Genomic DNA, 24,223 nt, shown 5'->3' with positions numbered 1-24,223 from the left:
CTGAATTTCTATGCTTTGCTTCTGTTTCTTCTCTGAAGAAAGATAATACTTAAAAGTCCATTCCCAGTTCTGATTCACTTGCCTACAAACTTGAAATTAATGTTTATTTCTATTTTGGTGCAGTCCTTTTCAATTATCCTTATCAGTGAATGTTCCAGTCCTCATGTTTGTTTGCTAAGAAAGTCACAGGAATCAAAACCAAAGGAGAATATGAAAAAGGAGATTGAAATTTTCATGTCTCTGAATCACAAGTTGTCTAGTCACAAGAAGCACAATTTTTAACATTTTGGAAACCACAAGCATAACCAGAGAACTGAAATACACATTAATGCATCTAGGTGTTGGTTCACAAGGAAAGGCCTGGATTCCACATTTTTAACATTGACTATAAAATTCAATCCAATTTGTGTCTCTTCTTTATTAACTTTTATTATCTGAATAGCAAAAAGCAGACTGTTGTCATTTGTCTATCTATATTAGTACTTCCGGTAGAACTTCCTATAGGCGTAAGAATGCAATAAGTCACACAGGCTTTACACCACATAATGTTTGTTTCTGCCAAGTTAGTATGATTACAGAAATTGAACTATGCATAATCTCACTCATTAGTGAGATGATGAGGCTGGCAGTGGAGTCCCACAGAGTATTCTACTGTCATAGTTGAGTATTTTGTGCAATTTGCTATATTTAATTTATCTTGGCACAAGTCACTTATCAGAACCTATGTATATTCCAAAGCAGAAGAGCCAAATACATTAATTTGGCCAAGTTTGTTCATTCCCAATGGATTTCATTCATCTCAGTACACATTTTTCCTAAATCTGTGTTATTTTCATGAGGCATGAAAACTAAAATAACTTGTTTCCTCTTCCTTCACCAGGCTTTATAAACCTAGGTCTTCTTTCAAGTACTTCTGTTAAAAATATATCTGACTCAACTGTTTGGGTTGCTGGTTCTCAAATGCATCTTCTTAAACAAATTACTGAGTCTCTCTTCTGACCTTTACAACCTGTACTGAGTCCACTGCAAAAGATAAACTGGATTACTACCTCAACCACGAACTTTCTACATTTTGTAGTTATCTTTCTTACAGTGTGACAGGCATTACATAAATATTTGTGATTTGGGAAGGGCTAGGATGACCATTCTAAGGTTAAAAAAATGCTTAAAGCAAGATAGAGGAGATTACAAATTCTTTCTCTTAAACGTTTGAAATTAAATCAGTCAGTATCAAGAATGTCGGTACATAAAATAATGGCAATAAGCTTTCTCTGTTTTATCAACTAACTGTTAACTCCAGGGAATTCAACTGTCTAATACAAGGCTATTGGCAAGCAATGTAGCCCAATTCCTAGAATAAATGGTTGGTGCTAAAATCTCATATATCAAAACCCAAACCAATAAGATCCTTTAGGTAAGGACCACAAACAAGACATCTTACAGATTGCAGTACGGTTAGTACTTCTGCATTATATATATCTATTTGCTTTCTATGACATTAGAACAAGAAATTAAAACAATCATACAAGCAGCATCCCTCTGCAGATACTACAAAGTTTACATCCTTTTTCAATGTCACTGCACATTGCAACCACTAATTAAAAAACATTTTTTTTCTTTCAAAATTACACAGTGAAAAATTGGCTTTAACCAACTCTTGTCTTCATTATAAAGTGGCCGCTGCCACCTCCTAACAGTAGGAAGTGATCCATGTGGGATGAAGGCCCCAATTCACAGTTTAAAATAACATTTCTCCCCTTTAAAGTGAAATGATCCTCAATCATTTAATGTAGATGAAAGAGGAAGTTGAAAACTATTCCAGCTTTTAATTCTCTTTCCTATAATTAACATTTACCTATCCCAGCTGATGTGTCTTACATGTAAAATTCACAACAGTCTGACATGAATGAACAAGTCTACCTTACAAGAGAGCTGTATGTAATAAGCAAGAGAAATAGTGCTAGCTTCCTCCTTGGAAAAGCAGAATCTGTAATACAGAGTAAGGAAAATTTTATTTCAGTGGAAATGAAAAGAAATAAATCTTATGTGGGAAAAGAGAGGATTTGTTCCTAAATTTAAAGAGTGCAGTATGAACAGCATAAGGCCACCCTGCATTGAAAAATAATAAAAACTTCAAGAATTAAGGTGTCTAGTTAGAAACACCTACATCGAAATATCTTAGAAATAAAAGTGCCAGTGTGAAGCAGGATTTGGATTCAGAAAAAGCACATTCTATGCATCAGTGCAGTAACGCACCCAGACAAAGTAGAAAATCACCCCTGCAGCAGGAAACAGCAGGAAAAGGTTAAGACGAAAACAAAACTAAGAGCCATAGAAGCAATTCCACAAGGGCAGGACATGATCAAACATTCACAGGAGCCATCAGAAGTAATTCACACTATGTCACAAAAAGCACAGCCTGTTCTGTTCTTCCTTGGCTCTCACTGCCAGGATAGAGAGAGAGACCATGGCCACCCAACTCAGGACTCTGTCACTTTTACTCCAGTCCCTCCATCATCAGTAGTCCAACTGTGACAAGCGACTCTTGCCTGACATTTGGGGTAAGGTACAGGTCAAGGACTCACTCAGGTGGTTCAAATAAGCACGGATCCAGCCACTTATGTGGAGCGACTTACAGCAACTGTTGACTGGGGCACAGGGACGGCATAAGACAGGTTGGCCGGCCGGTCCCAGCCCTCCCGTGTGGCAGGGGGCAAGCAGGCACCCTGCCAGCAGCACTGCTCACACAGCCCCAGGTTGGGGCATGGGAGGGGAACCCGAGGGGTGGCGTGAGGAGAGGAGGTAAGCTCCACACCATTTCAGGTGACTGATAACCCAGCATGATAAAGGTTTCAGATGGGTCGAAGACAAGCACTCCAGGAACGAGCAGGCATGAGGGCAGGCGCCTGTCCAGAAATGGCAGAGGAAACAGTATCTGGAAAGAATGGTGGATTTCAGGCTATTTCTAATGTTAGTATTAGTATGCCTTTTGGTAGTGTGTCCCACGGGCAACACAACACCGCTGCATGTTTGACACTGAAGGAAGACAAAGGCAAAGGATAGCCCCTTTCCAAAGGATTGACAACGTCAGAAGGGGGTTTTCTGGGTGATGTTGACTTTTTAGGAAGTATAAGACAACCAGACTCCACTGCCCAGTCTCCTTCAGTCCCGGGCACAGAAGTCGCTGCAGTCGGGAACCGAGAGTGCAGCGGGTCAGAGCAGTTGGGAACCAAGAACGTGGCAGGTCAGAGTATGCAGGCGAGAGCCCTGTGAGGGCATCCTGTGCCCCACCACACCGCAATCTGCAGCGCTTCCCCAGGGCACTGATCCCCCCCTGCCTTCCTGGGAGGAGGGGCTCCAGCTTTTAACTTAGATGCCTGAATTGGGGTGAGTGCACTAGAAGAGTGCATGGTGTATTTGCCAAAAATACTCTTTGGAGTCAAGGGTAACTGCTCACAAATGTGAGCTGAACCAAGCTAATGGCCCCAGATTTAAAAAACTATGAATTAAAAATCCCAAACGCTTTCATTTCTACATTTCCAAAATGAAATATTATTTTATATCAAAATGGCATTTTCTTCAAAAATGTAGCCAAGAACCCTTTTTATGTAAGAAACACCCCAAACCAAAACTATCATCTTAAAACAACTACTTAATTTGATTTTAAAGCATGTATCTTTTTTCTCTTTCACTGGGAAAAAAAACATTATGAAATTATTTTCCCCTGTTTTTTTCATTTAGTCATAAAATTGGGGGGCAGGGGAGAGTGCCTTACATCACTAACAGCCTACTAATGAAAGGCATACACTGTCTCCTTCCAGACATATACTAGCCTTTTGACTTTCCAACTGAAACATTTGGCCCTAGAAATACTTATTGCAGTAATGGACACAACATATTTAAAAACTGAAGCAATGGAAGTGAAGAACTGCAAGTGGGTAATAAGCATAGCGGTGGGTTACAGATTGCCTCCTGGATCAATTTAAGTGCAACCTTACTTTTCACCGTTGCAGCTAATCTAGCAATTGAAATCAGAGAGACCTGTAGAAAACTAACTTTTGACAGGTGACTCCAGGAGGCAAAAATCTATGTTTAAGACACTGGAAAAATTACAAAAACATGTTATCACGTTTAAAAACCACTAACCACAGGATATTACCAAGTGCCAAAAGGGTAATGCAATGCTTTAAACCACCAGAGCATGAAAAATGCTTTCAGTTTGCCAATGCTATCTCACTTTATCCCTCATTTAACATGCTACAACTCATGAAAAACAAAAGCTGGTTTAAGTGATGAATTAATCTTATAGGTACAAATATACCTACTACATGCACATACATACACACACACACGATCAAGGACCAGAGTTCCATATACCTCCTCAGAAAACATACTTCATATTTTCCCCATTTTTAACAAAATTAAGTTTTTATGTATTTATGCATGTAGTATTATCATGCTTTCCTCAGATTCTGAGTGGAGTGAACTGCTCAAAAACCTCCTAGAAAAATATTTGCAAGGATTGAGAAATAACCTCAGGAAGTTAGACTGACACTCTTGGAATGCAAAGATCAAGGGTTTATTTTCACTATTTTTATTATAAACAAAAAACCCACTACAATTGCAGTGGCATCACTGGGGGAGGTAGAGAGAGGAGATGAGGAACAGTTGGAAAGCTGGAAAAAAATACAGATAATTCTTTGAAAGCTGTAAGTATATTCCTCATGTACTCCTCACATCACTATGGTAATGAATGTACCCCAATCCTTTTCATCAAGAGCCTGATTTCTATCTGAATTAAGTAACAACACTACAAATTTTGGAAGCTGCCTCAATGTGAATTAAAATGTGAGTTTCTAAACATTTCCCTGGTAAGAAAAACAACAGCAAAAAACAATCAAACAAACAAAAAAAAGATACCAAAATACCAAGAAAAACAAGAGGAAGAAATAAAATAAGCTCTGTTTTCTGACCACGCAAACCATCAGGAATTGTTTCATCTTAAACATTAAAAGCACCAGCCATTGCTAGCATGTAGAGATAAGACATTTACACCTCCACATGAGAGCTCATACAAACCGTTTTTTGTTTATAACCCTATTAGGAGTTCACAGCAGTCACCGAGATTATTTCACTCGATTTGACTCCTTCCCTGCTCTCTAAGGCTCATTTACCAAGTCCTATACAAGGCTATTCATGTCTCTTGAGAAGAGCCAAATTCAGCATTTGCACTCACAAAAACTGCAGCCAGATAGCACAAAGTGGAGCCCTTGCCACCACAATTCCAGTTCCTTCCCAACACTTCGCCAGTGCTCTCACTGAAGCCATCTTCTAAGGCAAAGGGGTAAAACAATTTTCCACACTGCTTCCATGTTACTGATTTTCTCACCTCTCTCCATCTATCAAAGGCAAAATAGGGTATAGTGACAACATGTCAGGGACAAATAGTTGTAAGGTCGATGGCTTTGGTTCACATGGCATTCATTGTATCCCAGGTTTCCTGATACAGCCTTTCTGTTGCAAACAGCAATGAAAGTGAGAGTGCCTGAAGAGAGTACATCTCGGTAAAACCAAAATACATTCCCAGCAATCTGTTGAAACACATGTTTTTTCTCATGGACAAGAGAACGCAAAAAGCATGTATGACTGATCATGATGAGCCACTGTTTTCTTCAGTTATTGCTCAGTCAAGAGGCAAAGAGGATCTCATTGTATTCCGCAGGAAATATATGAAAGCAGTTTCCTCAGTTTCTACAGAAAATAATAAAAAAAAAAAAACAATGATCAGCTCCAGATAATATTCTCTGCTCTCTGAAAAATAAAACTTTCACATTATTTTCTTTAAGTGAATTCTGATAAGTTATTGTCAGCCTACTGTCAAACCAAATATTTACTATGTCTTTGTGCAGGGTAAAAGTTAATTGATACATGAATGAACTACCCATTTCTGTTCCAAAACTTGATATAGTAGAAAAAAGCCAATAAGGAAGCAATAAAGAATGGTTTGGTCACTTTAAAACATTCACAGTTGTTTTGTGTTAGGGTTTGTCAGTTCCTGCAATAATGCTTTTGTTCACTGAGGAGAATACCGTCAACAGTGCTGAAGAATCACAGCAGAATTACTTTTTGACACATGCCCACACATGTCTGCAAAACTAAAACAAGCACTAGGGACTGTTAGGAAAAAGATAGCTCATATAAATAAATAAATAAAATAATACACAAGGTAACCCACACAGCAAAGGTTTTCTTGCATCCCTTCCTGGCTGAGAGCCACCCTGTTTGGACGAACAACCCCTGCAAGAGAGAGGCTAGGCCAGGAGGCTGAGCTGCCCACGCTCACCGGGCTACCGCGGCCACCCTGCTCTGCTCGTCTTCGCAAATGCCGGAGGACTGAGGCGGCTGCTGGCAAGGACATCGTCCCACCCTGAGCAGCGGTCCCTCTCCTCAGTTCCCGCCTTGCCCTTCCCTGCAGAGCTGCCCCAGCCTTACACACCAGGTTAACGCCCAGCTCTCCAGTGGTATTCAGACGGCCACGCTTGCTACTCTGAAATACAAACCCTTTAGCGTACTTATCACCATGGCACTGTATTTTCTGTTGCAAAATCTGTGAAGTCCAGCAGTAATTTTTATCTTCCATTTTTTTTTTTTTTTTTTTTCCCAGGGAAAAATTGTTACTTCATCTACTGATAAAGGATGGGTTTTACAAGGAGTCAAGGAGACTATACGAGCTAGTTGATGGGAATTTACTACCATGGCAAGCTAAAGCAGATACACTGTAACAACCAAACCAAAACATTTCAGCCTGCAGTGTTTGAAAATTTACAAATATTTTATTAGCTACAAAACCTGCCATTTACTGTGTCCAAAAGCACAATGGAAACATTGGAGACTATTTATTCCAATGCAGCTTTTTTTATTGGAGTTACAGAACAGACTAATTTTTCCAGTTAAATATTACAAGAAGGAAAATATTATAAGCACATAATTTTTTTAAAAATATGTATTCCCTACATCATAGTAATACTGCTTCTTTTCATTCTACCTTTAATATTAGAACTCATAACTGTTCTAACTGAGATACTACCTTCCTGAGTGAGTGTTAAAACAGTTCGGTATTACTGCCTTAACTTCATCTGTAAAATATGAAATGACCTGGAACTTTAACACTGAACACTAAGCAACCTTCCAGAAAGCTGCTCAGCTTTGAATTTACCCTCTGTGCCAATCAGATCTCTGCACTCATATCACATACTAAAATAGATAGTATATGCCACACTTACTAAAGAACATTAAGGACTCACAACTAAAACTAATAAAAATTTCTTTCACATTTTTTTTTTGGGGGGGGGGGAATGCGACAAAAGAACAGAGGCTTCTGGAATAAATAAAATAAATAGAAATAGATATCTGAACCATGGTATGATTCATTTGCCCATGTGATCTGGGAATTAAATCAAATAAAGTATTTTGGAAAGAAATTAAAGACAGAATCAGTCTGAAGAATTTAAAAATAAGAGCAGGAAACAACAAATGATATTTAATCTAGAGTAATGCAAGTAAACACAGTAGGGGAGAACCCAGAAACATTTTCTTAAGGGCAGAGAGGCAGGTAGAAGTCATTAGTACTTAAAAAGGACTATAGCTAAGGGCAAAGATGTTTTTCACATGTCTGGACAGAACCAAACCAATGGGGCCTGCTACCGAATTACTGGACAACATCAGGCTGTTGTGTTTGGGTCCTAATGTGCTCTGCTCTTCAGTTTCCTTCTTTGGTTTAGGTGGCTTCCAACATCATCTCCTTCTCTGGCCTCTCTGGCAGAGTTGCCCCTTGTCTTATTTATAAACGGGACCTCACAGATCAGGTTCACTGGATTGAGCTCTGGCTTTCCAACAAGTCCCACAAACTAATAAACATTAGTAATCTGAATTCAATGTTAAGATGAAGCTAAAAGACAGCTCAGCCACTCTGGAAGTTCAGCACTTTTCTCCTTCCTGGTTTTCTCTTCCCTGCTACAAGCTACAACATTCAACTCCTTTCCCTTGTACTGATAACTAGACCCCATCATAAATGTGGTGAGCTGACTCAACAGCCTTAAGGGCAGAAAACTGAGGGGGCAATAGGACAAACAAACAATCCACAGAAATGTTACCAGTCAATGAGTTGAACCAACTTACAGTGGGGATCCAAAGAGTGCAAGAGGCAGCACAAAGTAAGTAGCAGAAATACATGGGAAGAAAAGTGTCATGCAGAACCTTCTCCTTTTACCACATCAAGGAGTTAAACTGATTTGGCCATATCATATAGCTTCACCCCAAAGAGCTTTCTGATTTACTATTTATCTCTATGAGGACATATATATGGTCTGTAAGGGTTTTTAAGGAAATACAATTACTCTTTACTTTAAATAACACTAACTAGATTTTGATAAGGTCAGGACATAATTACGTGTCATTCTTGCCTGGTTTCTCTCATATACACTCTTATACACACTTTAAACCAAATTTTAAGGGAATGCACATTCCCCTTGAATGCAAGCCTCTTCTTTTCTGCCCTTCTCTCTTTCCTTATACATGTTTCTTACTTGGCTAACTCTTTAGTTGAGGAAGTCCTGTATGTTAGCAGAGTGGAGACCTACCCTCCTGCTCTTCAAATTCCTGCTAGTCTTTCTCACCCCATGGCCAAGCTGAATTTTCAGGCCTGCCCTCCCTCCTTACCAGTGTAATAAGGGAGGTTCCCTTGTTTGTTCTACAGCTTCTTTCAAATACTGGGTTATATGGCTTAGATACTCCTGTCAGCCCAGCTGACTCACTACTTCCTTATATTGACATCTCTATACTATCATTATACGGATGTTAGTATGAGCAGCTATGGACAAGTCCCAGATGGTCACTGCTGATATCTGTGACCGCTGACGTGAAAAATCACTGAACAAGGAAGTTGTGGGTGTTGGACTTCTGCTAAGCCCTACATAGCTGTTATTTGTTCCTAGAAGCTTTACTAGTGAAAGGAAAAGTCAACAGTATTACAGAGAATCAACCAAAACGATTGACTTGATCAAGAGGTTGGTGTACAAAGACCAAACTACAAATGCAGAAACGTGAGCAGGTAGTCTGTACCTGAAAGTTGCAAACACATTAGTAGAGAGAAATTCTGAAACATTCAGTCTAACCCTTCACTCCTGTCAGAAAGCAGTTGGATGGATGTTCCCATTTTATCTAAACCGAACAGCAAAAGAAAAATTATGATCGGATTTCTTATTCTGAGACTAGCAAGACATCTCTCAATCAGGAATCCAAAAGCAATTTTTGGAAATATGGTGTTGGGTATAGATGAATGGTGAGAACAGGGTCTTCAGGGGAATTCTCCTAGCTTGAACCTAGAAAAGAAACTAGAGAGGTCTGAATTAGACTTTGTGGGATTAAACATTGTTACACAGTATTTCTCTTGTTTATACTTCCTTGGCCTTGTCAGAATTTAGCACAGAACTCTGCTCCTCCTTCCCTTTTCCCCAGTCTTGATAATTTTGATCTGTCACAGACATTTCTTACAAACACATCAGATTTTTCACTTTATATTTGACATTTTCTTCCATCTTTAGATGTCATGGTATGTTCTTAAAGGAAAAATAGTAATCTACTGTCAATTATGGCAGTGCTGAATTTAGTATGGTGCTTGCATGGGAACTGCAGCTTTGTAAATTCAGGCTGCAATAGTGCACGTTCTCTTGAAAATAGGTCTCTTCTGGCTGAACAACCACAAGCACTGAATTCTAGGATTTTCTCTCTAATCAGTTCATTTCTTACTTCTGAAATGAAAATTAGCTTTTATTTTGTTTTTGAGAAAGAAGGAAATTTTGAAAATAAAATTAAATAAAACATGGGGTACATAAAACATTAGATATGCAGGGAAAGAATGAAAGGATGATGAAAATTAATGAAAATTACAATAGGGGTGTGTCAAATCAACCACAGAAATTGTCCTACTGATTTCATTTCTACAAAAGAGCAGTCTGAGGTATTCAATTAAGAATTTCTCATATTCAGTGTATTTTGCTGGATTGCAACCTGACATCAAGTTTCACCTGTACTATAAGCACCAATTTCTGCCTCACTCTATAGCCCCATTGTGCTCTATTTTCTAGATCGTACCTTCATTAACTACTCCTGGGTATTCTCCAGGAGGTGTATTACATTATAATCTGGTTTCTGATCCTCCCCCTTTCCCATTCAGTGCCACTGTGAGAATGGAAAGCTCACTCTCATCATGTTCACCCCTCTCAGATGAGACTTCTTCTCCAGGAGACGTGGAAAAACCTCAGTTCAGCCATGGCTTTGCAACTCTTCCAAATGTAGGACCTTATGTTGAATGATTTTGGCTCTTTGTATGAAGTATGTTATCACAATTAGCACATGGCACTAGAAGGTCTGAATCTATTTTTACTTCTGAAATTAACTTATAATAGCTTTTCAGGAAAAAGTGAGGTCAAATTTTTTAAAATATTATCTCTAATATTGGATATCTATATATAGATGCACGAAGCCAGACTTTCTGAAGCAACCGGAACATATTTAATCACCTAAATAAAGATCAGATTTCCAGAAATGATCCTCAGCTGGAAGCTCTCACCACACTCAACACACTAAGTTCTTGGAAACCTAGTGATATACTTAGACACCTAAACAAGAGCTGAGTTCTAAAAATCTGGTCCCCATTGTGAATACTAACATCTTCCTGAATATCTAATCACTGGAGACTGGTTTCTGAAAAGCTGACTACCTACAACTCCCAGAGACTGTTGTTGTGGTTTCAGCCTACTCAGCAGCTAAATGCCACACAGCCGCTCACCCACCCTCCCCCCACTTGGGAATGGGGAGGGAATCAGAGGGGCAAAGGGAGACTCATGGGTTGAGATAAAAACAGTTTAATAATAGTAACAGAATAATACACTGACAGCAATATCAGTAGGTAATGTACAATACAGCTGCTCACCACCCGCCGACCAACACCCGCCTGCTCCCGGCCAGCAATCCCGAACACAAAGCCACCACAGCCACACTCCCAGAAGTGGCAGCCTCTCCCAGCCCTCTCCTGCCTTTATATAGTGAGCATAATGTCACATGACATGGACTATCGGCCAATTGGGGCCCAGCCCTCCAGCTGTGCTCCCCCCGCCCCCGCACACAGGTGAGGGCACTGGGACCTGGGGAGCCCCTGGGGTCTCAGGGTGCTGCAGCACTCCTCCCACTGCCAAACCAACAGGAACTCTAGTCCAGCCCGAACCAGAACAACTGTGAATCCCTATCTTCTCTGAAAATCAAAGCCTTAGGTGCCTGCTAGGAGATCTAAAACAAAAAATTAACTTTTGTGCTTTTAAAATTTGAAAATATTCACCTCTGTTGCAGCAGCACAGGACTTAATTTGTTAACATGTTTTTAAGGACCCAGCTCCCCAAGGTAGCAATTATAAAGGATGTACTAAAACATACTAATAATGCACTCTAAAAATGATCCATACTTTCAGTACTTCAGAAGAGTACATTTACATTAAACCACCTTTGTTAGTGGAAATACCACTATATTCTTTGAAATAGAGTGAAGGGGAGAGACTTCTACTGGAAATTTTTGTCTGGGTTTGATTATGAATCCTTTTATACATACCATAAGTATTTCATGACTTTTAAACCATCTATTTTTCCAATTAATATGTCAATAAAAAAATAAGCAATAACTCACACAGAGTTGATGTTAAAAAGCATGAACACCAACCTCAGTTCCATGTCTGTTGACACTTTATAGCTTATTTTCCAAATACTTTAGTTCCCACTCTCATAGAATTAACATTTTCTTCAATTGTCACTACATCATAATGATGACTGTACAAAACAAGGATTTTTACATGAAGTTGTCCTTAATTTAGCTTGTGCTAAAATAACATCAAAACTGAAAAGAATGTTTCCCATCTATGTTACTACATTCATACTCTAGCCCTGCAATGACTGCTGTGATAGTTTCCTATACTGGATTTTGAGAACATAGTAGTAGCACAGTTTTAAATATATAATTTTCATTTTAAATAAAATAAAAAGTAAGAGTCTTACAGTTTCACAGTGGAATGCACTACTTCAACCTCCTCACAGTGTTTTGCAACCAAAATGATATTTTTTTTTCCTCAGGAGAGGAAAAAGAATATAACTTAAATCACAACAATAAAAACCTAACATATTAACGAATCTTAGCCTGTAATTTTTTTTACTAAAGCAACTCAAAGCACTTAACAAGAGCTGATAAAATTGCCTCTAAAATAACCTCTTTGGAAAACGTAAGTATTACACCAGCTGTAAACTGAACTGCATCATTTCAAATGCAGTAGGATATCCGGATTAGGAGACAGACACTAGAACATTTTCTCACTACAGTATCTTTGATGAGGAAAGAATAAAAAAAGCAGGAAATTTTTAAGCAAGCCTCCTATAACTCTCTCAATATTCCAAACTACAGGTTAAGTTCCTTATGATTAATTTTTTTTTGCACATCAGAAAAGAAAACTTTACATAAATTTTAAAGACTGAGTGTCTTTATACTTCTGAATATATTCATAATCCAAGCTATATGTTCCAAAACTCCTGAAATAAACCCATTTTATGTACCTGAGTAATTTTTCTTTGTATATAGCTATTATATTTCAGCCCGAGAAATCTGCTGGGATAACTATGCATCAAGCATATACAGATTTTTCCCTTTGTGATGGAAGCCAGTTTTATTGGGGGCAGTGTTGGGGCTTGTTTTTTTTTTTTTTTGGGGGGTGGAAGGAACAAAGCAGATTGCTGCTTGCAGGAATACTAAAAGGAAAGTGTATCTGCATAAGAATGTGAACATTTTAATTCAGTCTCCCACTGCAAAATGTATATCCCTGTAATACCAAACTGGTGAATAGACATATTTCAGCACAGTAGAGTGGGGAACTGCATTCAGTACAGTTGTAAATTTAAGCAACACAACTGATATGAAGGTATGTGCTCACTGGGGTTTAAAACACCAGAGGACCATGGCTTTTTAGCATTTTGCAGAGCAGCAGAGCAGGCACAACCTGAAGAGAAGGGTGCCTCACTATGGCAGAGGAAAACAGGAGAGACCAGACAAACTTCTAACCTTTAGTCCCAGTTTCTTTTTCCAGCAGCCACAGCACTGTTTTATGGGAACAAGGATTATGAAACTTGAACACAAACTAACACCCTCTCTGTCCAGAACTGCTTAAGAACGTAATGAAATATTTCTGGTACCATCATATGGACTCATATGGGCTATAGCATCAAACGCTCCTCTGAGCAAGCCCTCCTTCTCTTCATGTTGTGGCAGAAAACTTCCAGAACAAAAAAAAAATAAAACACACACAACAACAACAACAACAACAACAACAACAACAACAACAACAACAACAAAAAAGGAAAGAAAGAAAACAGAAAAATTTTCCCTAACTCTGGGACTGTAAATTTTAAAGATTACTTTCTATTTTGCTTTTTATTTGTTTTAATTAAATAGGATTACACCAAGTTTCTCTCTTGGGGTCATCCTAACATAGATACAGGGACATTTTTATAACATTAGAGAATTTCACAATACAGAAAAAATGTTATTTCATTCTGAGTTTCAATTAACATCTATTCTTTCTTGTTGCTCCCTTTCCGTTCTCTGCTTCTTGTTCCCGCTAATCAGTTCCTTCTTTCCTGCTGAGTCCTTCATACTCTTGTAAGGACTCCATAGTGCCTTTACTGTAAGTTCTATTTTCCTTCTTTTTCCACATCTCCTGAAGCATGTTACTTTTAAAATTAAATCTAAAGTTATCACACAGTAATAGTTGCCCTTCTTTCATTATTTTGTTAAAATATAATCTAGCCAGACACATCTCCAGAAGTAACTACATTGATTTAATCTGAAGACTGCAACAGCATCAGTAAAGTCAATTACATTACTCAAATTGCATCATCACATACACGCTGTTCAAGTATTTTCAGATGTTTCTTCTTATTTCAAAAACAAATACATCTAAGAGAGACAATTTTTTTTTTTTTTTAATATCTGTTCTCTTAGCTTGTTCTTCAACCTCTTTGTTTCTTCAATAGTAAGGTGAAAAAAATGAAAGGGAAAGAAATGGAGAAAAAAATAAATCAAACACCAGCTATTCAAAAAGTTTTCTGGCAATTATGCTAGTTTTCAACAAAATGTACCATTTTTGTTGGATTAATTATTATTCAGATGGCTTATTATGTTTATAATTATTCATGAGCAACTACATTTCAAGGTAACACCAGAATTTTATTTATTTTTGGAATCTGTTTATAGTTCAACCTGTCAGATATTTTCAAATACAACACAAAAGACTCAAGCTTTGGAAGTAACCCTGAGGTGGTCTGGAGGTTGTTGGCCCAGAACCCTTGTATTGCCTAAATGCTTTATAAACCACAGCTTCATCCACCAAACATCACTGCAGCTGCTGCAACTGCTCCACAGAATGCTTTTTCCTATGGCAATACAGCACAGTTTTATCCAAAGATTACATCTCTGCTGTCAGTCACTTAATACTACAACAACTATTTTGGTTTGCCAAAGACTGTATACTCCCTTCCAGATTAATCTCCATTTTCTAAAAATTCTGTTCATTCATCAATTAATACATGCTAATGTGCTCTTGTTCAGTGTATGTAGGTCTTGCTCTCTTTTTCCAAAATATTTAGCTACCATTTTTTTCAATATATTGAATGAGAGAAGAATCAAAGACAAGGAATTGATTCTTTGTTCAACTGTGGACCTAAAAATTGACCAAGAACAAATTTTGCTTTTATAAATGCATGTTCCCCCTCTCAAGTTCTGTCTACTCTTATTGTAACATCAGGACTTGCCCTGTACAAACTCTTTAATGGTGTTCTTTGTACCCTAGTTCTAGATAAAGAGTATATTTTTATGAAGTAGTAATATGAATATAAATATGAAATAAAGTAAGAAATAATTTCTTCATTCTATCAGTTCTAGAGGTCAACAGCAGGTAGAGATTTTCAACATCTTACAAATTTTTATTCTTTTTACAGTAAGTTCTCATCTTCAGGAACCCCTCACTCAGAAGAAAGTTGAAACTAAGTGCTTTAGCAAAACAGAATGAGAACGACAGAAGTTAAAGGAGGAAAAGATTTGTATTGAGTCATATAGTCTACCTCTGCAGATGTAGGATTGTTCCCTACAGAGCAGTTTAGTCAAAATGGAAAACTCCAGCTTTCCAACTGAGTCCAATAGGAAAATATTCAAGGGTTCTTACAGAGGAGCTTGAGCTGCGTCAGTTTCCAAACTGACATTACTCTATGTTCCAGGGAGGGTTATAAATAAAAACAAACTGCATTTCAAATGTTGGAGGAAACAGTGCAGGCCCATCAGGTGAAGCAGCTGCAGTTGGGTGAGAGGGAGAAGAATGTTTAGCCAGCAGGGTGGATTTTAAACTGCTTATGGCTAAATAGGTAGCCCAGAGTTGAAACCCCTCACTGCTACAGCTGTGAACGTGGCTCCAACTCATTCAACCCAAGGCAGGCAGTGATGGCTGGGCAGGAGGACATTTTTCTCCTTAGCAAGGGGGTTCAAGACTTCTTCCTTTTCCATTCCATTCCAACTCTACAAAGTAATGATGAATAAAGATATTCATAAATGTTTTCATTCAACATCCATAAATGGATGCCTTGCTTTTGGTTAATAAAAATTTCATCAACCAATTTTGAAAACTGGCGCTTCCACTTTGAACAGGCTTTATCATCAGTTTGCATATCCAAAGGAAAAAAAGCATTTTCAACCCTTTAATATTGATTATTTTGATTCAGAAATAGATACAAGTATACTTAAAGATGCATATCTTATCAGGTGTTGTTTAAAACTGTCTTTCTTTGTAAACAGTTTAGATTTCAGTGAATGCATTTTCCAGGAACAAAAATAAACTTTCCTTCAGAAGTCGCCTGAAGAGTTCCAGGGCCCATCTCTGTCAACTCCCTGTTCTGTGCACAGGGATGTAGGCATGATGGGGGAAATACTCTAACTCTCAGTTGGTGTTACACCTATACTGCCAGAATAGGCAATGCATGAGCGAAGGCAGCTACATGAGCTGCATGCACACAGAACCTACACGTGGTCTCGGACACTGTCATTGCAAGCTCTCCAAAACATGCAGGGATGTGGCTGTTCTGAGAGCTACTTCTCTCAGGCATAGCCCAACAACCTTCATGGGGAAAGTCTGCTGGGAAGCAACCATCATGTTTACAGCAAGAAAGTAGTACAAATATAGCCTTAGATGTTAAATCATCTGTATAACAGTGGTGTACCTCCTAAGCTTCTTTAAGTCCTGTTATTCTCAAGGTTTTAATTAACCTTGAAGGAAGCAACAGCCAGTTCCTAAAAGATTTCTTTCACTGTGCTGTGCACAAAGACAGGAAAAATCCAATCATAATGTTTCAATAGGGTACAGATAACATAAAATAATAATAGAATAAATAGAGTAACTTTAGGAATAAAAATAGCATTGTGTTGATGCAAGGATTTTTATTATTTATTCTCACTGTGATAATGCTCTAAGTTCTTAATGAGGATCATAGCTCTGCTCTACTAGGTGCTTTATAAACACAGTAAAGGATTTGGACACAAATGCAAAATTTTACAGTTCAATGAAAAACATACTCAAAGTCCGGCATTTCTCCATCATGGTTGAAATTTCTGTACTGCATAATACTTCCATGTCAGAAAATAATATATTCTTTTTCTTAAATCAAAATGAAAAGCATTAGAATTTTAATTCACTTAAGGGCCAATGAGTTGATGCATATCCAAATAACTGCTGAACACATAAGAAATAATCCTAAGTGATACTGTTTTTTGAGCCACCTAAAACTATATTGCATGTACTTAGAAGAGTCTTTAGAAACACTTCAAATTTTTCTGACATGATAGTTCAGTGAAAATTATTTAAGTACTGAGATTCTACACGTTTTACCTAACAACTTCAGGAACCAGTTATTTGAGACTACTTGGAGAAAGTATAAATAGAGAGACATACAAACATGAAGTGAACTCATGGATTCCTTATCCTCTATGTGTGGAAAAGCCATTTTAAAGTTACTTGTTCATCTCATTCAGGATGACCACACTGCTTGCAGACTTCGCATATGTCTCTTCCCCCACCATGTCAATCACTTGTTATTATTCTCTGATGCTTATCCTACATATTCCCCTTATCACTCTTAATTCTATCTGATAACAATTAATATTTTGTACATGATTGTACAGTGTATTTGATGTATAAAATCATGTACCACTGGAGTTTAATTATCTAGCAGAAATGGCTTATACTTATAATTTCATCATATGTATATAAAACATCTCCCTAAGGACTTGTGTACATAACATAATATCAGTTCTTCCTTTTGGGTAAAATGGGCATCTAAAATATTAAGATAAAAGAATAAGAGTCATAAACTTAGGAAGGATAGTTTTGCAACTAAAGTGCAAAATTTTGATTTGAGAGATATAGGATCACTGCCTGGTTGCAGAGAACCGCAGTGGGTTTTTCTGCATATTACCCAAACAGGAAATAAGATTGGAAGTTAAACAAATAATTCACTACAATAGTAAAATAAACTCTCAGTATTTAATGAAAGCAATAAATAATAGATTGTAGCTGTCAAAATTTGAAAGACAGATTAATACTTATTCAAACACACTCAACTGTGAACACAGGCTAAATGAGGTCTTTTGGTTTTAAAATACGCCAAAAAAAATCTTCAGATTTTTGTTCCATTATTCTAGAGTCCACTATAGGCAGATGAAACTTATCATGGTTATCATTATGTTCTGAACTGGTCTAATTTGAAAATAATTTTGCAGTCAAGGTCTAATGTTACTTTATGACCTCCTTCTCTATTTCTCTGAAATATTCTTGGATTGACTTAAAAGAGAACTACACATATGGTCTACTGGATTAAACAGGGAGGTAGGAAAGCTAGATTATTACCAAAATAATTTATATTTCCTTTTGCATTGGCTGTATATTACATGAGCTGTAAGCAAATGAGACTCTTCAAAATTTATAGTCAGCTATAGTTTGGATTAAAGAACCAGCTATGAAAAGAGATTTTAAATTAACCAGAGAATAGAAAGCATGACCAAAAACCAGAAATGAGGGGATGGAGATTAGAAAGATCTTGACATGCAGCTGGAATACAATTTTTCCTACAGCATATACCTCAGCTATTGTACTTATTATTTAAGTTCAGATTTCAAACTCTGTAAAGTTGAAATTTGTAATAACATTATCAATAAAGAGAGATGTTTTTCTTTGGCCTCTCTCTTAAAATAGACAGTAGTGAAGATAACTACTCAGTGGTCATTATACTATACTCCTGCACTTGAAGACAACATTCCATTAAAAAGAAGTAGCACTGTTCCTTTCATGATATACTGATACCTCTTTAAGAAGTTACTTGCTAAAATTTACAGGAAAGATCCCTTTATCTAGAACAGCCTATGATATATCCAGGAAGCAGAGCCATTTTAAAAAGTGCATGTTCTGCAATAATCCTAACAAAGATGATCTTTCAAAAACAACCTATGGAGAACAAGGACATCTTTACATTGGATTTTTTAACAAAAGAAAACAACACAACACACACACACGCAAAAAAAAAGGAGGGACTTCCTATTCTTCTGCATTCTTGAATCATCTCTGAGAAATGAGGATTAAGAGCTAGTCACTTCTGGGCAGGTCATTCTATAATTACCTACTAAAGAACTTCTTCCACTTCCACCTTGTAATAGCCAGTTTTTTCTGGCTGGAGACAAACTGCCAGTTTGTTGAAATATTTCAGCTTCTGTAATTTGAGGGCTATTCAGAAGTTTATCCTAAGTAATCACCCTGATAAATGTAAAGAAAAGCTACTGAATTTGGTTCAGGGAAGGATTTTCTTTCCTCAGTAGAAAGAAAACTTCAGGAAGTGCTTTTGTCAATCCCAGTAAGACTTTGACAGTAACATGTAACCTCCATCCTTGACCCAGCAAGTCTGAACTGCATTTAATTGGTCTGTCTGCAAAGCTATGAAAGATTTCTCTTTGTGTACTGTAAAATAAAATGTATATATTTCATACAGCTGGGAAACAATATCTACTATTCAGAGCTGCTGGCAGCACAACAGAGCACTTTCCTTGTTAAACTCTCTGAAACCATCCCTTTTTTTCCATCCCTGCTTTTAGGTGCACTGAAGAAGCCAAAAATATAAAAGTCAACAAGAGGAGAGCATAATCACTGGAAAACTCAAAGGATATAAATCATTCTTAGTAGAAGCACAACATTTAGTGGAAATCCTGAGAACCTTTCAGATTTGTTGGATTGTTTTGTGGAGCTGGGTAAGGACCTATCAGAAAAAACACTGACCAGCCTCACTGAAATGAAATCCTCACGTATGTTCTGTCCAGCTTTTTTCTTGACTCACAGATCTTCCTCAGTATCGAGCTACTTCCCATAAAGCCACATGACTAAGAGCATGCGGGTTTTATGAGATAAATCTCAGTACTACTAGGAACCCAATTTATTTTTAAAAAACTAAGCTTTTCAATATATGATCAAATAAACAACCAAATACGAGGATTTTACACAGGAAAAGACAGAAGCTTTCTAATCTATAATACATATGTCTGTCAGTGTGAGTACCCATGACAGTTTTAACATGCTCTCAAAATGTAGCCATTTTTATTGTTGGAAAACAGAACGGGTTAAGGCATATCTACATTACAGAATAAATCAGCCAACAAATCTATGCCAGGAGACACCGTTGCTGAGAGACAACATGCTGGAATAGCTACACCAGTCACATAAAGATATAAACAAAGGTAACAACAGGACTTATTTCACTGCTGAGATGTAGCTACCAAAGGCATTTTGCTGGCAACAATATCTTAGTAACACAAAGGGGAGGAGGACATGATCTTCCCAGTTTCCAGTTAATATACCTAAAACTAGCAAAATTTATAGCATGGGCTGAGCCTGAGCTGTGTAAAAATATAGCCACTGAAAACTTGAGAAAACATTGTCTGGTTAAAAGGAGGAAAATGGCTATTTAAAAGATGTACCTATTGATAATGAATGTAGACTTTTCATTGATCCCATTCTGATCCAACAATAAAATGTCTGATGTTGTAAACATCACTATCTTATAGGACTGCACCCAATAGCACGTATGTCTTAGCGAGTCTTCGCCAACTGATATCTGTAGGTACAGACCTGCTCTCCCACAGCCTCCCAATAGAAGAAGCTTATGCTGCAGAGTGTGTCAGGCAGCAACAGCGTGGCTTGCCCACCACCTCTTCTCTGGCACGTGCAGCACTACAATGCTCAGGGCTCCCATATTACTACATCTACTAACTGCATTCTGGTGGGGCAGTCCCCCTTGGGCCCCACCTCCCTCTTCAGCCTATTTTGTTCCTCTTTTCAGTAGGGATCATAAAATCAAAGATGACAGGAAGATGACATCAACAAAACATTATTTCTTTCTGACCCTGTGTGTGTCACCTCTGAAGCATAAAAAACTGTTCCTAAACTGACCTTCAGAATTTCCTCATTCCTTAACTTCTTCTAGGCCTCCATCTGTAATGAAATGACAGATAAACAGGTAGATTAGGGGTGTCCTGTGTAGAAAGTACTTTTAGAAGTGATGTACCTCATGTAAATTAAAACTGGTTTTATTCTTCCAAATATCTTTAAATGCAGTGCTAACTAACTGGAGAAAAGGGCAATTGAAGGTATGTATACCTATGGTTGCAACAAGGACTTTGTTCTTGTGTTTATCTTTCTTTTTCTGCTTTTTGTATAATTCTTCAAGACAGTGGATCTCCCACTATGTGCCTGGAACAATTCACACACATTTGGGGAGTGGGTCTTGTGGTGCTATTGTAATGTATCAAAAATACAGCAATATTAATAATAATATTGTTTAAACGTATCACGAGAACTCTTCACCTGTACAATGGTGATATAATTTAGCATATAATTTGAAGTCATTTATTTCAGACTTCTGTAATTGTATGATAGTTACATGATACAGAAATACATGCTTCTGAATACTAATTGAAAACAAACCCTTAAAGTACATATTCCATTTGCTTTGGAGCATCAATTATAAAACCAGATGTTAGAGCTAGATGTCAAAGAATTATTTTTCATAAGCCACAGCTATAGCCATGTAGCCTCCATTTATCATCTCAGATGGGAACACTTAATTTGACAGCAAACATTTTGGTTAATAGCCAGTTTCAACATTAGCACTTATTTTTGTAATTTTATGTAGAGATGTGATAAAACTGTCTATAATGAAAATTCTGTTATTTCAGTTCTGTACCTCTGCATTTACAAATCACGTCTATCTGTGCTAAGCTGCAAATGTTTTATACAAATGAGAACATTTGTAGGAGTACGTGTCACACAGGCATACATCTTTATACATGCAAGCATATATAAAACATATCTACAGATAGATAGATGTTGCCATCTAGAAGTAGTGTTTCTCTTTCAATAGATTTATCTCAAGATAACCAAAAATAAAAGGTCTTTGATCCTGTGTTTCTTGAACATTACAAATGTTTATTGTTTTCAGTGGATAGTTTTGGTAAAAAAAAATATTGCAACCTGTTACTCTTGCTACATGGCCTAAACAGAAATTCAGACCTAGAACTCTCAGAACAGCCTATATTTAGCAACACAAATCCTGTCTTCATGTATGCTTCTTGCATTTCTAGGTAAAATCTATGCCAGACCTTCAGCTGCTGTTAAGCTGGCACTGATCCACTGACTTCAACACTGTATTAAAGTTTCTTTTACATTTGACAGAAAAAAAAATTAAAAAAATATCTATCAGTTCTGGAGCCAGAAGTAGTGAGGAAGGGATTGATGCTGGCATACCTTACAAATATCCCAATAAATATACATCTGCCCTGATTTCAGCCCTGAAGGTGAACAGTCCCACTGCAATACATCCTTTGAGAAGAAGTGGATAGCCATATCAAATTATGTGACAAATTTGTGAAAAGAGCAAATTCATTTTCACTTTGACTAAAACCGGGATTTGATTATTGAGCTAGTGAGAAAAGACAAGTAAACTATTTTGACTATGACATTTCAGTTTTGAATTATTTTATCCAGACAGCAAAACACATTTTTTGGCTGTGGATCACACATTTTCAAATCCAGAGGTTAATTTTAGAACAAAATCCTTAAGGAGAAAAATCAAGATGTTAATGTAGCCCTATCACACACACATACTATACTGTCCTATCCATAGTTGTGAAAAATTAGGGACTGAGCACTTTGATTGTTCCCATTAGCAAATTAAAGAATGTAACAAGTTAATACATAAAGGGACTAAAGGAGAACATACAGTATCATGTATCAAATAACCCCTACAAATGGGAAATGGAGATGAATCATAACACACCTGTAATTCTTCAATGGAAGGCACAGTCAGATCACAGACTGAAACTGCTAATAAGAAAACCAGAGTCTCCTAACTGCAGATTAACGTAGGAATCATGGCCAACATCCTTCCTTTCGTGCTGACATAGAAGAAATGTACAGGCCTGCTGTACTTTGATGCTAAAAAGGGCCTCGGAACATTTCTAAAAGAAAAGAAATGTGTCTGAAATTTTTCTTTCTAGCTTTACCTACAGATAACTATTCACAGTTTCATCATGAAACAAGCTCTGAGTAGAAAAAATTACTTTTTCTAAGAAAACTGAAATAATAAAATAAAATAAAAAAATACGTGGCAGAATGTCAGGAGTTCCTACTAGTTTCCTTAGTAAGTCAGTGTTCTAGGTTCAGCTGGGATACAGTTAATTTTCACAGGAAGCTGGGAGGGGGCACAGCCAGGACAGCTGACCCAAACTAGCCAAGGGGATATTCAACACTATATGACGCCATGCTCATTATATAACTGGGGGAACTGTCTGGGGAGAGGAGGAACTGCAGCTGAGCATCAGGTTCCAGGTGGTGAGCAATTGCGTTGTGCATTACTCTCTTTACATATTCTTTTATTAGTATTATTGTTGTTATTACTTCTCCTCTCCTTCTGTTGTCCTATTAAACTGTCATCTCAACCAATGATGTTTTACCTTTTTCTTCCTATCCTGCTTCCCATCCCATGGTGGGGGGAGAAGTGAGTGAGCAGTTGTGTGGTACCAGAAATAGGAACACCTAAGTTACTTCTTTCAGGTTCACAGCTTTAAGTCAGCATCACTGCTTAGAGCACCCCGGAATCAGAGCCAGGACTCTTGGGATCCTCAGCCTAGGACAGATTTGCCATGAAGACTGCCTTGCTGTTGGAGGCATTGGGTCATGAGAAGTTGCAGATCACTGTAGAGTCTGAAGACCATAAGCATGCTGACTGGGGTGATGACCACTTGTGTTAACCTTTCCACAAAGTTCAGAGGCAGAGTTGTGGAAGCCCTAGTGTCTTAGTTTGGGCTGAAATAGAGTTAATATTCCTTTTCACGGACTAGATGAGTGCTGTGTTTTGGATTTAGCTTTGGGTTTGGTATGAGAAGAATGCTGATAGCACACTGATGTTTTCAGCTGCTACCAAGACTTCAAGGACTCTCTGACTCCCCATGTCCTGCCCGTGCGCAAGGGCACAGGGAGCAGGGAGGGAGCACGGCCACAGCACCTGACCCTAACTGGCCAGTGAAATATTCCATATCATGGAACGTCATGCTCACTATATGAAGGAGGGGTGGTTGGGAAGGAGCTCTCTCGCTTCTGGGATTGCGATTGTGGGATCTTGGTATCTCGGGGTCGCTGGCCGGGAACGGGCTGGATATTGGTCAGCGGGTGGTGAGCAATTACGCTGTACATTGCCTGTTTATATATTTCTTTTTGTTTTCCCCCCATCATCGTTATTGTTTTCGTTTTATTGCCATTATTAAACTGTTCTTATCTCAGCCTGCGAGTCTCCCTTCACCCCTCTAATCCCCTACCCCATTCCCAGGTGGGAGGGGGAAGGGAGGGTGATGAGCTGCTGCATTGTGGTTGGCTGCCAACCAGGCCTAAACCACGACACCTAGAGATAACCATGCTCAAAGAGCCTTCCAGATTCTGAGAGGTTGGAGGTGGGAACATTAAGACTTCTGCTGGAAAATATATGTTTTCATTGTTTTT

Source organism: Tyto alba, unplaced genomic scaffold (genome assembly GCF_018691265.1).
Source record: "Tyto alba isolate M040663 unplaced genomic scaffold, T.alba_DEE_v4.0 Super-Scaffold_23, whole genome shotgun sequence".
In the NCBI taxonomy this organism is placed as follows: Eukaryota; Metazoa; Chordata; class Aves; order Strigiformes; family Tytonidae; genus Tyto; species Tyto alba.
Note: the sequence above shows the minus strand (reverse complement) of the source record.